The 13,060-nt window shown below is 41.5% G+C and overlaps 1 protein-coding gene across 6 annotated transcripts in view; it reads right to left on the bottom strand.

The window, feature by feature from the left end:
- The window catches only part of NOSTRIN (nitric oxide synthase trafficking), a 64,856-nt gene extending 58,607 nt beyond the window's left edge, over positions 1 to 6,249 (bottom strand). The window contains exons 1-5 of one of the 6 annotated variants that reach the window (XM_059928040.1): positions 5,346 to 6,249; positions 4,729 to 4,809; positions 2,506 to 2,578; positions 1,846 to 2,053; positions 1,523 to 1,723 (exon numbers count right to left, since the gene is read on the bottom strand). The gene's annotated coding sequence lies outside the window, so the exon portion shown is untranslated. Of the gene's footprint in view, positions 1 to 486; positions 661 to 1,522; positions 1,724 to 1,845; positions 2,054 to 2,505; positions 2,579 to 4,728; positions 4,810 to 5,345 lie in introns of those variants that run through there. The other 5 variants (XM_059928039.1, XM_059928033.1, XM_059928035.1 and 2 more) reach the window with 5 other exon arrangements.
- Positions 6,250 to 13,060: the final 6,811 nt, after the last annotated feature.

Raw genomic sequence — 13,060 nt, 5'->3', positions numbered from 1 at the left:
GGATGTGCAAGTTCCATTCCCAGTCCCTGGAAATAACACATGAAGAGGGAGAGACAATGAGGGAGGAGGACTTGCCCTGTAATCTGAGGGAGGGGTCCTTAGTCAGGGACCACCATTCACACACTTAACAAGGTTCTCCCCTGAGCTTCTGCAAAGGAACGTTATCACTGTAGGTCACCACAGGGAGCCGTAGCTATCGCAGGGCTAGAATTAGACCAGGCACCCGTCATACTGAAAGAGTTTTAAGACAGATTGTAAAGTGACGTTAGTAATATGTCACTCTGATATGTCCCACTGGAGGGCTTCCTTGCCTTCAGAGATGGTAGATAGACTTGGCTGGTGCCTTGGATCCAGGGCCTGGGGCAGCTCCGTGTCTTCCCCCAATTCCTGCTGCGCTTGGTCTCAGGTCAGGCCCAACTCAGTTCAGAATGGGGAGACTGGCCTCCCTTGCCAACCCCACAAGAAATGCCATCACACCAAGCTTACCGTGGTCTCTGTGGCCCTCTGGGAGGTTGGTAGGACATGCTCACACCCATACTCCTCATGTGTGTCTCTCCCAGCAGGCTAACTAGCTTTCCCTTAGTCCTCTTGGAGAAATTAAAGTATCTCTATCTTACTACAGCATTCCTCCCACAGACTGTTGTACAGGCAGCTGGGTGTCCTGGCTGAATTTATACTGAGAATTAGAGTTTGGCTATTTGTTGAGCTTCTCAGAAGGGTGCTGGAATCTGCAACAAAACCTTGATTTTGGAGGTTAGAAAGAGGGCTGTATCAGTCACCTCTTGTCACAATAATGCTGTGTAATAAACAGAAAACCCAGTGGCTTCACATGACTTTACTTAGTTCGCAAGTGTGTGGTTCAGTTGGGTGATTCTTTGGGTCTCCCTGGCCCTACTCTTGCGATAGCAGGTCATCTACAAATGTCTCTTGATCTTGGCAGGGCAGCTCTTCTGGGCTCTGCTGGTCGGGTGGCTTGCTGGGAGCTGAGGCGAGCCTTCCTCAGCCTGAAATCTAAGCCAGGCTGTTCTCAGGCGTGTTGAGGAGCCAAGAGAGTGAATGGAAGTGCTCAGGCCTCTCGAGGTGCAGGCGTGGAACCGACACACCATCACTTTGGCCCCATTCAGCTGACCAAAGCCAGTCACAGGCCAGCCCAAATTCACGGGGGTGTGGGAGATTCCAGTCCTTAATGGGAGGAGCTGAGTCTCTCATTGCAAAGGGCACACACACAGAAAGGGGCAGAGAACTGGGATTTGTTTTACATTCAACCCACTGCAACGGTCAGTTCATATTTGTTCTTCAGTGACTCAAGAGATAAAGCAGATAGGACACCAGAGGGGGATGGCTGAAATATGTCAGCCTTTCCCTTTCTTCAATTCAGCCTCAGGGGACCTGGTCTGGAACTTCAGCAGAGATTGAGGTCAGGGAGAGAAATGAGGGGAGTTAAGTTCACGACAGACTCTAGACACAGATTTGGAGATAGGGTCATTCTCCCCTCTGACCCCGCATCCCATCTTACACATACTCTGCCACGCACACCTCCCCCGCTGCGGAGGGTAGGGGTGGGGACGAAGTAGCAGAGCGGGTTCTCCAAGGAGGCTGCAGCACCTGAGGCTGTGGCTGGTAAGGCACCTTGGCCAGGAGGTTTGTCCTCGAGCATATGAGAATCCCCAATCTCTAACTCCCAGAAATGGCCCAGGGAGACTGGGAGGAGGAAGCTGAGTTCCTGTGTGAGCAAAAGAGGGAAGAGCTTATAGTTCTGGAATTGATATTAACATCACCTAGTTTGTATCTACAGGTTGATGAGAACTATATATAGTGAAGCATCTCAAAGAACGTATACTATACTTCTTTCAAAAGGTTGGTGCCCAAGGCATCCTTTTGAGTTCTCTCACTTCAGGTTTGTCTCTGGCCACACGTTCCCGGCTTGCACTCATTCTCTGGCTTCTTTCCAGTCCAGGCCTCCAGCTTGACCTACCGTTCGACCATTCGGATCCTCGTCTTCCTGCTTCCTTTCCCTGTGTGTGCTCAGCATTTGCCTGCTGGCATGGCCTCTCTGCAGAAAGAAAACCTGCAGTGGACGGATCTGGAAGACACCCCACCACACCCCACCCACCCCTTTGTGTGCTTCCGCCAAAGAGGACACATCTGCTGAGTGTCTGTAAGCAGATGTTGGTGCCAGCAAGTTAGAAAGAAGGATCTCAAATGTAACAGAGGTTAAGGGCAGTTCAAAACTTGCCTTGAAGTTTCTTTAGTAGCCAAAGCATGCAAAGAATTGGAAATGGCGCAAACATCCATCAGTAGGGACCTGCTTAAATAACTTATGGTAATATGGGCTCACATTTAGAGGACTTACCATGTGTCAATATGTAATATTTGTAAAGATATTCTAAGTGCTTTGCAAATATTAACTTTTTAAATCATCATAGCAATCATTTGAGATAGATCTGTATAGATCCTAATAATACACATAGGAAAACTGAGGCACAAGATGCTTAAGTGACTTACCTAAGGTCACATAGTTAGGAGCGAGAGAGCTGGGATTCATCTAATTCCAGTGCTTCCGTGTTTCATAACTATGCTGCACTGCCACTCAACCCGGATGTTGGGAAAAAACAGATCCAAACAATGAGGACAGAATATAAAATATTTAGTTGTATATACTTAGAAACAGGCTGCAAAAGAATGAGTATGAGTGTAGTTTGGTACCTATATAAGAAAAAACATCCAGGCAGATATACACCAGGCAGACAATAGTATATCTCTGAAGGATGGGACTGTGGAGGACTCTTCCTTTCTAGGTCATACATTTCTATATAATTTTAACATTTGAAACAAACATGTATTGCTTTAGAAAACAAACAAGACAAATAACACTTTTTAAAAAGGATAACAATTATGCTAACTTTAATCTTTTAAAAAGTTAGAACTAATAAGTGAAATGGTGACAGCAGGCCTTGTTAGTCCATATCTTCAGGACTTTGCATAATGCTGGTTCCTTCTACCTAGAATTCCTTCTACCTTTATGTGGCCTTCGTGGGCTTTCATTTATCTCCAAAGTCCAGCTTGTGTCATTTTCCCCAGACACAGTACACTCTTGCCTTTGTACTATTGTTATCCATGGCTTGCCCTTCTTTTGATTCATTTACCCCATTGTGTCGAGATTATTCATTTCATGGTCTGCCTCCCACTCTACTCAGTGAACTCTTTTTTTTTTTTTTTTTTTTTTTTCACACACACACACACTGTATTTTATTTTTACAAGAGATAAATCGACTGACACCAAGCATTGTACATGGATGACCACAACAAAAGCAACAATGATTGCAATTACCAAACATGAAACACACTCATACTATGTCATAGTATTGACATTCAGTCCAGTAATCCTCCACTGTAACAGCTCCTTTACTTTGCTCAGTGAACTCTTTATATAAAGTGTGTGGAGCAAAGTAAATGTCCAATAAATAATTGTTTTCACTTAATTGAATTCAACTCTGAGAAAGTGGCCCCGGTAGCTAGTTCCTCTCCGTCCACAAGACGGAGAATGTTGCTTATGGATAGGCCTATATCTTCAGCTCTTGGGAAGCAGAGTTCAAAACACTGAGAGCAAAGATAAGTATGACCGGGCAGGAACTCTAAAATGGGAAATGGTCCAAATGCCCTTGGGAGACTCCACTGCTCTGATTAAAAATGGCCTTGACATGCAGGAAACTGAGAAGGAATCAGAAGAATCCCAAGGGGGCACTTAGAGAACTTTCTTGGAGAATTGTTGGTTAAAAATATATAAACATAGGAGATAAGAAAAGTCTTGGGACCAAGGATAAAATCAAAGGGTGGCCTAATGCTAAGAATAAATTTAAGAAAGCTGGAGTCTAAAATAAGCCAACTTCTGCAAAGTGTGCCAAGAACATCTGAGATAATTTTTACCATATCTACAGCAAGAAGAATGTAAAGGGACAGCATCTGGGCTTGGGGCTGCTGGCCTCTGTTTCTGATGACAGAGTAAGCAGGAGCACTTGGTCAGGTTGCTGGGCTCCAGGGGTGAGAGGGTCAGGCAGAGAGGCTGGCCACCAGCATGCCACATCTTCACTGTGCCTTGACACATCCTGCTTCTGAATCCTGGACGAAGTCCCCGCTCCCTGGACTGTTTGAGCTGACAGAGGACCAGTACCATCTCTGCAGCCATTCTAAGCACGTGAGAGCCACAGTGTTTACAAGACATGACATCACTTCCACCAATCACCCTCAGAGGGAACTATAGAAGCAATCTCATTCTGACTAAACAACGTTTTATTTTTAGTCTCTGGTTGCTGCAGTGATTAGTTTCCTTAATTTGCATATCTCTCCAAACCTGGAAGAAACATTTCTAAAGCCTTGCCTTAATGCATACATTTAAAAAAAAAAAAAAGTACCTATGCCCAAAGACAGAGGATGAGAAAAAAAAAAAAATCTGTCTAATTTAGAAGCACTAATGAGTGTTTTAAACTATAGCAGGAGTGGAGGAAGGGTAGGGGGGCGGGCACCCGGATATCATTATTGTTAATAGCCAGCCTAATTTGTAGCATCTAAAGTAACTTTTTACGCTCAGTTTGTACTAATTGTCTTGTGGTTTTTAAAATTGCCCAAAATAGGTGTTTTTTTTTACCACTTTCTACTTCATAAAAATTACCTAATTTTTAAATTAAAGTCCAAATGGTCACAATTAACTTACACTTTATAAATACAAACCTGTATTCAGTGTGCTAGGGCTGAATTTTCATTGTTGTGCGTGTCCAAGTTCCATATATATTAATTTAAAATCTCCAGGTGCTAATGGAGAATAAAGGTGAAATCAAATAGATGAATTTGCATAAAACAAATTAGTGTAAATTTACTTTTCCCCAATAAGCCCTAGGAAATGAAAACTTAATGGACAACTAATTAAATATCAAGTCATCCTACAGCCGTGATCTATGGCTTGACTTCCCCTCAAAAAAGCCTACGAAAAATATTTTACAAATGCAGATTAGTCTAAATTACATTATATCTTCATTGGATCACCTATGTTAATATTCATGTGCTATTACTTACATTTTCCTAAGCTCATCTAGGGCCAAACTTAACGGATTTCAATTAAAATGCACTCTGGAATGTCAAGAAGAGGATTGCTTTTGTCTCCAGGGCACAGTATGAGTTTGGCATTTTTGCTTATGTAAATAAAGTGCCACCCAGGATTTATTTGCATTTTTCAGCATGGTTATACTTCTACGTTATAAATCATCGATTTATAGTTATTTCCTATAAATCATTGCCAGGTTATGGAGATAGAATCTTAGAAAACAAAAGCACTCCAAATGGTTATTTACCTTGATTCCTTCTGCAACTGGAACTTAGGAGCCGGGGGATGGGTGTGAAGAGGAGGAGGAGCTTTACTATTTCCCTTTTCACATTTAGAATTCTATATGATGTGCTTGCATTACCTAGTCAGAAGTATAAACTAAGTTTTTAAAGCCGTTGCTCATCCCTGGGACTGAGGGCATGCAGTATATAAACCAGTTTACTCAGAACTTAGGTTCAGTCAACCAGCCCTCTGTGTACTTGTTTAAAATCTTCCCCTGTTGTGCTCTTACTCAAATTATTTAACCCCTTATTCAGCTTCTCCCGCAATGCTTCTGAAATGGTTCTCCTGAAAATCACCGTTTCTTTCATTTTTGCCTCTTGGAAGCATCTTGTACGATTGATAATTCATTGATGCCTATTCGTTCTTTCAGTCATTCAGTGAGGTCTGGTGTAGCCCCCTCTTTGATCCAGGCACTCTGAGGGGCACTAAGACGAATAAACTCCAATCCCTTCTTTCAAGAAGCTCAGTGTGATGAAGGAAGTTTATATTACATTGTGATAGGTTATATGAAAGAGGTCTTTACAGAAATGTGATGGGAACTCTAAAGACGTACCCTGATCAGCTTGGTTGGGGAAGGGGAGAATGCCAGAAAATGCTGGCAAGAGATGGTCACTCTTGCTGATGCTCCAAGGGCACATACTAATTATCTGTGCATAAGAGAGTGTGTTGGTGTATTCAGAAGAGTTCCTTGAGTACACAGTTTGCGTGGGACTTTATATTATAGTTGAGGCTGAAGAGATACTCAGAGACGAGACATGGGAAGCCTTAGGTGCCAAGTTTTAACTTTAACCCAAAGGTAACTGGAGCCACACAGGGGTCTTCTTGCACGTAGGATTTTAAGCATATTTGTGATATTCAGATGCACATTTCAGACCAATCACTCTGACAGCAGTATGAAGACTCTAGAAAAGGAAGACATAAGGATCAGGAAGACTGGGAACCTGTTGCCAGGAACCAGGAGAAAAATGGCGAGTCCTTAACTAACATGGAGAGGAAAGGGTAGAGTTTTAAAATGGAACCAGGATGACTTAGTGATGAATTGGATTGGGAGTAAACAATGAAGGAATGTTTGGATCTGGAATGAAGCCTAGGCTTCTGATATCTTCCCTAAGATTCCCTTCTCTATGGCCTCCATGGGAGGCACTAGAGGGCAGGAATTAATAGTATAGGCTTTAGAGCATGAAAAATATGGTTTTAAAAGTTGGCTGTACTGTACATTAATATGCTAATTTGGGGGGAAATTTCTTAAGCCCTTTAAGCTTCAATTTCCTGATAGGTAAAATGGAAGTAATATACCACATAACTCATAGCAAAGTGTACATAATAAATGTTCAATAAACACTAGCTGTTTACTATTACTGTTATCATTATCATTCTAATTTATTTTTGCCAAATAAAGTAAGGCATTATTAAAGATGATTGTATTACACACAGAAAACATTGAAAACTGCAACTATTATAATTCAAAAATTGCAAAAAACTAACATGACTATTCTACTTAAACAATTTAGAATTCTCAAGAAGTTTTAGCTAATGTATTTTCTTCTTTCTCTAAACTTCCCTTTAAGTGGCTGAGACAGTTTGTATTGCTTTATTGCTCTTGGAACTCAAAGATGGCATTCTCATTTTTAAAAAGTGATCTTGCTGCATCTAAATACCTGAAAATTTCACTTGAGACATTATTAGGGTTTTGAAAACAAATATATTGATTTTAAAAATTATCTCAAATTTACAGACAAATTGCAAGTTCAGTACACAGAATGTTTTCTTTTTTTCATACCTTAATATCTTAGTGTGTATTTCCTACAAACAAGGACATTCTTCAACAAAACCACAACCATCGAAAGCAGGAAATTAACATTGGTTCATTACTACCATCTACTCCTCGGTTCCACCCATTGTCCTCATTATGTTCTCCATAGCAACAGGATGCAGTTCAGGATCATGCATTGCATCCAGTTGTCAAGTCTCTTTCGTCTCCTTCACTCTGAAAGAGTTCTTCAGTCTTTGCTTGACTTTCATACCATTGAGCTGAAGATTACCAGTTAATTATTTTGTAGAACGCCCCTCCATTTGCATTTATCTGATATTTGCTCATGATGAGATTCAGGTTATGCATCTAATCATATATATGATTCCTGTTGGCAGGAATATCAACAGAAGTGATGCTGCTTTCTTATTGCATCCAATCAAGTGACTCAAGATTCCATTTGTAACATTACTGATGGCATTTACTTAATTAAGATGGTGTCTGCCAGGCTTCTTTGCTGTAAAATTACAACTTTTGCCTTTGAGCTTAATAAACATGTTGCAGGGATGTACCTTGAAACTATGCAAACACCTCATTCCTCATCAGACTTTCAGTTTACTCATTTACTAATGTATATGAACTCACAGTTTCCCATTTTATTCAATGCATCATAATCAGTTACTATTACTAATTTTGATGCACAAAATGTCCTAACTTTGGCCAGTGAGAGCCCCATCAACTTGGTTCTGTGCCTTATACCATTTTCCCATCATTCTTTGAGCATTTCCTTGCTTTCTGGCTCGACACAATGTTCCATTCCAGTCTGTGCTTTCCTGCCCAGCCCTGGATTTAGCCACTTCTTCATGGAGCCCTGGTTCCTGTCAGTGGAGAATGGATTTAGGATGGATTTAGAGACCAAGACCTGGGGCACTAGTTGTGTTCACTGGGGAGTCACTGGTTCCAGACCCTGAGGTGGACACCTAGGGAATGTAGAATATAAATATACTCACATATACATAGATATATACTTACATTTATTTTTTATCTATTTATATTTATTTTGATATCTATCTATATATTTATTTGATATATTCATTATATATTTATATTTATCTTGATATCTATCTATGTATTGAAAACCATGAGTTTACATGGGTACTTATAATTTCTTTTTTTTTTTGAGGCTGGAACAACACAAGCTTTATTCAATGGCCAAAGAATGGAGAAGGGGGCACCTAGTTCACAAATCAACTTCTCCATGTATTTATAATTTTAATCCAATACTACTAAGTTCATTCAGTTTTCTCCCCCTCCGTATTTGTAATTCCCTTTTCTGACAGCGGCTCCCATTATCCTTAATATATTATATATTTGGTCAATTGCCCTGCATGTAACCAGTCTCCCACTGCAGCCACTCCGACTTTCTATGCCAGGCTGCGCCTCTGCGGGGATGCCCTCATCCTCCTGCTCAGGCTCAAGGCCTTATGTTGGGCCCCACCTTGTATGGGCACCCTCTTCACCCATCCACCTCCAGTTCTCCATGCGGTGCTGTCCTCCCTCTGCAGAAATGTCCATAAGCCCATGTGGCCTCCAGCACCCAACTCTGGGCCATCATGACTCCCTCACCTGGCACAGACATCACCCTGCTCTGTCCCATCTTAGGCGTTAGGACCGAACAGGTCAGGAAGAGAAGGAAAGGAAGGGAGAAAGAGGCAGAAGGGAAGGTCATCATTATCATTAACATCATTGTATTTCTTTCTATCTTGGTTATCAGTGAGCTCTTTGCTGGCTTATCTTCTTCCTTGTATCCGTCTACTCTGGGCATTTCCCGAAGTTCTGCTTCAGTAGGCAACAGGGGGACAACTCAGAGCTTGGACTAAGTTATCTGCATCACTGCCTTCTGGCTCTGAGACCTTGGCAAGGTTCTTATCCTCTTTGTGCATCTGTCTCTCTATCTGAAAAAGTGGAAATAATAATGGTACCTAGTTATAGACCCATCTTTCCAATTCTGGGCACACATTTCCAGATGAATGGGCTCACATCAGCTCAAATTCAAAATGTAAAAATCAGCTCATTTTTCCCTTACAAAACATCTTCATCTTCCTGAATTTCCTATTTCTGTAAATATATACATTCATTCTACAAACATTTATTGAGTGCTTACTATGCAGCAAGTGTGGTGGCTAAGGATCCAGATGTAAAAAGCAAGGTCTTTGTCCCCAAGATGCTTACAATCAAGTGAGGAAGGTAGTGTGATAAGCACCCTGATGGAGTTAAATGGTTGCACCTTTTCTTCTCTAGGAAGAGTACCACGTTCCACCTTTCTAGCAGGAGGACCATACAAGAGTTAGCTGGATGGAGAAGAGGGAAATGGCCTTCTAGGCAGAGTGAGTAGTATGGCCAAAATGCCAGAGATATAACACAACAGAGCACGTTCTGAGACTATGGACTTGAGAACTAGGTCGAGAGAGGCCATGGGGAGGGATGAGGATGGAGTGAGAGGTGACAGGGTTCAGGGGGCACGGCTAAGGGCTTACTCACTGGTTCTCCTATACCCTTTGTATCAAATGCCCTTCCTCTTCCCACTTGACTCATCCAGATCCTATCCATTCTTGTTGGCTTTCTCCTTGAAACCTTTTCTTACCTGATCCTTAAGCAACTTCCCTTTCCTCTGAACTTTTCTGGCAATGACTATACTACAGTGTATTTTATATGATGACGATAACAATGTCTTATATATGTAGAGTAATTCCAGTTTTCTAAAACATTTTACCTTTATCATAACGTTTGATCTGCATACTAGAACAAGTGTTATTTCTTTTACAGCTACCTGACCCATTAAAATAACCACTGCTTGTGCCCTGCCCCTCTAAGTAGATTGAGAATTCCTTCAATTCAGCAGCTTTGCCTTTGTCTTATTTATATCTCTCACAATGCCTACCAGAAAGCCTCATACAGAATTGGTGCTCAAGACATGTATTGTCTTAATATTGATGTGAATCTTATTGAATTCATTAGCATTGTAGTGTTTTTAGCTAGCATGGCATAAATTGTCTCATATATTCTCAGAAATGACTTGTAAGTGGTATAACTAAGAAATGGCAGCACTGGAAGTATAGTATGTCAGGGCTCTGTTCTATGAACCATCCATCTAGTGCCCTCAACTGAGAGAAAAAAAACACTCATTACTTTTGAAAACTTTAGGGACCCTTTTGAACTCATCCTTGGTGATATGTGTCCAAATGGCCTGGCATCCTACACTTTGCTTGCTCGCTGGCTTACTGGGTAGTTACTAGTAGCCTGGGTCAATAAAACTAATAGGAAACAGGAGTTTAATTCTGATAATCTAATTAACTGCTGCAACTCAAAAAAGGAAGGCTGGTAATCGCCCTTTTATTTCCTACAACCTCCTCTCTCTCTAGCGCTCCATCCCTACTCACCCTTAGGAGTACTTCCCTATGAGATTTTCAGCCGAGTCTTAAAACCTAGATGTCTGAATAACTAGTTCCACTACCTAGATATCTTCTATCCTTCTAACCTGCAATGTGTTGAATTATTGAACTGTTTGAATTGGTTCCTTTTAAACCTGTGTTCTGGGTTATATGTTTGCCCTTACAAGCTCCCAGGGTTAAGCTGGGGAAAGATGTATGTGCCTTGTGAACTGGAAAGATACAGTGAACTTGGAAAATTGAGTTCAATCACTGATGTATTAGGTTTATTGAGAATCTCCCCTAAGAAGGGCCCCTGATGTAGCTGAGAGCACTAAACAATATAACATTGAAAAGAGGGAAAACAGGTATGAAAACTACAGGGGTAAAATTTTGAAATCTGTAAGAAAAATTAAAGGTGGTAATAAGAAAAAGCCAATGGACAATTCAAATGCGGTAGAAAGCTAGGCATCCCAAGTCTTCAGAAACAAAGGCAAATATTGGAAGAAGTGCAATGTACTAGGAAGATATAGGTATAAGTTTTGAAATCACTCAGGTCTAGAGTCAAATCTCACCTCTACTGCTTGATAGCTGGGTGACAGAGATCCATGACTTCTCTGAGTCCTAGTTTCAGCATCTATAAATTGTGGGTGATTGTGGCGCGCTGGTAAATATTTAACAACTGGATCATACAAACAAACAAACAAACAAACATCTCAATTTTCAGGTTTTGCCCATTGCCATAGAGTAAATACTTCCACCACAGCTGATTTCAAGCTGCCTATTTAATGTCACTGAACATAGGGTCAGGAAGAAATGCATAATAGCACACCATCATATAGTATTCCCATCCTACTTCAAGAGCATAGGCGATATTAAAATGTAGGCAAATAATTAGAAAGGGATGTTTTTGAGTATTACCTGTATTTTAAAATATAATTTTAAATTGTAAGTTTATATAATTTTTCATAATGACTGTTTAATAACCAGTTTGCAAAATTCCAGAATATTTCACAATTAGCTCATACAAGCTTTGTTCAGGCATATGTTTTGGTGCTTTTAGCTGTGAGTTCAGTGTTAATGAATTTACAATATAATTACATAAAAGTGTCTTTAAACAAAAGCAAGTGTAAAACAAAGTTATGTATTGATCAGCTGATGAAACTGTTGTGAACAGAGGCTCGCAGGAACCCAGCCCGGTATTTCTCATAGGAGCGATGATTCACACTGAGTTTATAGAACATCACTACAGTGAGTTACAAGAAGCAAGTGTATCTACCTTTACAGGGATGGTTTGATTGAGATAGTTCTGCACTTAGCATGATGCCTGCACACAGTAGGAAAGCCCTAAGAGGTCCCTTCTCTTCTGCATCTCGCCTTCCCTGTCTGGGGAGTGCTGCGCTAAACCAAGCAGGCTAGCTCAGATGCAACCATCAGTTATGAAACGTACAAACAGCAAGTATTGTTATTGTTGGATGCTCGGCTCCTTCAGGGAGGTGTTTTGGAAATTGTGATCATCCATCAATTCGCAGTCCATGAGACGCCTTTGAACTACACAAAGAAATGTGTTAACAGTGACAACACAAAAGAACTACATTCAGTCAGGAAGTCTGCCCTCCCCGCCAGGGTTCTCCCTGGCTGATGATTGCCAATCTGTCATATTTTTTCAAGCTGCTTTCCTTAAAGGAACCTGGAGGCTTTTCCTGTCCCACAGCTCAGCATCCTTACGGCAAAATCTTCCACCTCTCATTCTCTGCCCAGACTTACTTTGTCGCCTATGGGTTGAATCCTCAGCAATGCTTAGTCCTTTATTTCTTCCAGTGGCCATGTGCCCATCACCCTGCCTTGTCATGTGACGCCCACGACACCCCTGCACACACTGCTGACTCGCTCGAAGTTGGAGCAGTTTTTCCAGTAACGGTTAGGATGGGCATTACTTAGCCCATGTTCTTTTTCTCATGAAAAGTGACAACATGTCAGATTATGCTACTTCTTGCTTAAGTCCTTGAAAGGTTTCCCATTACTCTTATCCTAAAACTTGCCCTCCTTACCCTGGAACACAGACCCTGTATGACCCGTCCCTCCCTAACTTTCGAATGTCGTCACCTGCTCTCTCCTCGTCTATCTTGCTTCATCACATTGGCCTTCTCGCTGTTCCTTGAACTTCCAAGCCTGTTCCCTCAGAGGCTTGGTGTTTCGGGCTCCTACTGCCTGGTCTGCAGCTGCCCAAGTTCCTCCTCCAGCCACTCCTGTCAGTTACATCTTAGCCCAAATCCCCTGTCTGGAAGGTGTCTGTGACCACCCAGTCTGAAGAGCCCTGGCAGACATGCAATCACTTTGTTTCTTCTTTACGTTTGTCCTGTGTCACTATGTGAAATTATCATGCTTTATGGGCTAAGTTGTGTCCCCCCAAATTCATGTTGAAGTCCTAATCCCTAGTACCTCAGGAGATGACTGTATTTTGAGGTCAGGCCTTAAAAAAGGCCTTAAGATACCTTTCAC

The sequence above is a fragment of the Balaenoptera ricei genome, chromosome 7 (assembly GCF_028023285.1).
Source record: "Balaenoptera ricei isolate mBalRic1 chromosome 7, mBalRic1.hap2, whole genome shotgun sequence".
Classification (NCBI taxonomy): domain Eukaryota; kingdom Metazoa; phylum Chordata; class Mammalia; order Artiodactyla; family Balaenopteridae; genus Balaenoptera; species Balaenoptera ricei.
Note: the sequence above shows the minus strand (reverse complement) of the source record. Positions and strands in the feature narration are given on the sequence as shown.